A 2,500-nucleotide genomic window follows, 5' to 3' on the forward strand; every position below is an offset into this window, starting at 1 on the left:
TTTATGGTATTTTCTATTTGTGATTAAAAACATGTTGAAAAATTTAAAAAAAGAAAACGCACAAATAGAGAAGAAAATAATATATAAAAGGTATTACTGTTTTTGTTGACCTAAGACATGCGCAGCTGCAAATGTTTGGGTTTAAAATTACAATTTATTGAAAGATGTTTTAAACTTATGTATTAAAAATTTATTATTGATTAATTATTAATACTTTCAATAAATTAAAATTCTTTGACTTTGAATTAAAAAAATACAAAAAAATTATCACTCTAAGCGGTGGATCACTCGGCTCATGGGTCGATGAAGAACGCAGCAAACTGTGCGTCATCGTGTGAACTGCAGGACACATGAACATCGACATTTTGAACGCATATTGCGGTCCATGCTGTTATGTACTTTAATTAATTTTAAAGTGCTGCTTGGACTACATATGGTTGAGGGTTGTAAGACTATGCTAAATTAGTTGCTTATTCTTTTAGTCAATTAATAGAATTTAAGCATATGGCATATTATTGGATTGTATTTTTCAATCCATAATATTAATAGCATAAAAAGAAATATAGAAAATATATTCTTGAATACCTCATATTTGAACGAAAATTTATGATAAATGAGAATCTTAGTATTCCCATAAAAGAAAAAATTTTCAACATTATTTAAATTATATTAAATAATACATAAGAGGAATGTCTAGCATAAAATAAATTTTTATTCTAGAATTAATTCACTCTATTGTATTGAGAAAAATTTATAATAAAAAAAAATATATGATATGTGGAGGAATAATGTTGTTAATTTTATTAATTATTATATTATGAATTTTAAAAAGGGATGAAAAGATTGAATAATATTGAGTAATCAAGATATAAAAATATATTTCTTTAAAATAGCAAATAGCAAAAAAATTAAATAAAAATAAACAAATCAATCTAAAATATATTTTATACAACCTCAACTCATATGGGACTACCCTCTGAATTTAAGCATATTAATGAGGGGAGGAAAAGAAACTAACAAGGATTTTCTTAGTAGCGGCGAGCGAAAAGAAAATAGTTCAGCACTAAGTCACTTTGTCTATATGGCAAATGTGAGATGCAGTGTATGGAATATCTTAATATCTAGTATGAGAAATTAACGATTTAAGTCCTTCTTAAATGAGGCCATTTACCCATAGAGGGTGCCAGGCCCGTATAACGTTAATGATTACTAGAAAGATATTTCCAAAGAGTCGTGTTGCTTGATAGTGCAGCACTAAGTGGGTGGTAAACTCCATCTAAAACTAAATATAACCATGAGACCGATAGTAAACAAGTACCGTGAGGGAAAGTTGAAAAGAACTCTGAATAGAGAGTTAAATAGTACGTGAAACTGCTTAGAGGTTAAGCCCGATGAACCTGAATATCCATTATGAAAAATTCATCATTATAACTGTAGTATTTAATTTTAAATATTATAATAATAGTGTGCATTTTTTTCATATAAGGACATTGTAATCTATTAACATAATAAAATATTTATCAAAAGATCATTGGTTTTTAAGTTTATTCAAATTAATTTGCTTTTAGCTTATTAACATAGAATAATTACTGATGATTTGATAAAGTGTTGATAGATTTTATTATATATAATGCTAAAATTCTTTTGAATTTTACAATAATATTATTATCATTGATTTTAATATTAATTGTATGCATTTATATGATTAACAATGCGAAAGATTCAGGATACCTTCGGGACCCGTCTTGAAACACGGACCAAGGAGTCTAACATATGTGCAAGTCATTGGGTTATATTAAACCTAATGGCGAAATTAACTTAACTGTATTAATAATGGGATTAATTTTTAATGTATTACATTATTAATTCAATCCCGGGGCGTTCCATATAGTTATGTATAATGATAATTTATTATTATTTATACCTCTAACTGGAGCGTACCTTGAGCATATATGCTGTGACCCGAAAGATGGTGAACTATACTTGATCAGGTTGAAGTCAGGGGAAACCCTGATGGAAGACCGAAACAGTTCTGACGTGCAAATCGATTGTCAGAATTGAGTATAGGGGCGAAAGACCAATCGAACCATCTAGTAGCTGGTTCCCTCCGAAGTTTCCCTCAGGATAGCTGGTGCATTTAAAAATTATGTAAAATAATCTTATCTGGTAAAGCGAATGATTAGAGGCCTTAGGGTCGAAACGACCTTAACCTATTCTCAAACTTTAAATGGGTAAGAACCTCACCTTTCTTGATATGAAGGTTGAGGTTATGATATAATGTGCCCAGTGGGCCACTTTTGGTAAGCAGAACTGGCGCTGTGGGATGAACCAAACGTAATGTTACGGTGCCTAAATTAACAACTCATGCAGATACCATGAAAGGCGTTGGTTGCTTAAAACAGCAGGACGGTGGACATGGAAGTCGTAATCCGCTAAGGAGTGTGTAACAACTCACCTGCCGAAGCAACTAGCCCTTAAAATGGATGGCGCTTAAGTTGTA

The 2,500-nt window shown here is 30.7% G+C and overlaps 1 non-coding gene and 1 pseudogene across 1 annotated transcript; both read left to right on the forward strand.

Annotated features, from left to right (window-relative positions):
* The first annotated feature begins 268 nt into the window (after positions 1 to 268).
* Positions 269 to 447, forward strand: LOC138858763 (5.8S ribosomal RNA). The gene has a single exon (XR_011397795.1). It is a non-coding gene; the product is annotated as a 5.8S ribosomal RNA (ribosomal RNA).
* Positions 448 to 949: 502 nt separating this feature from the next.
* The window catches only part of LOC138858779 (large subunit ribosomal RNA), a 4,660-nt pseudogene continuing 3,109 nt past the window's right edge, over positions 950 to 2,500 (forward strand).

The sequence above is a fragment of the Bactrocera oleae genome, unplaced genomic scaffold, assembly GCF_042242935.1.
Source record: "Bactrocera oleae isolate idBacOlea1 unplaced genomic scaffold, idBacOlea1 ctg00000014.1, whole genome shotgun sequence".
NCBI classification, from domain to species: domain Eukaryota; kingdom Metazoa; phylum Arthropoda; class Insecta; order Diptera; family Tephritidae; genus Bactrocera; species Bactrocera oleae.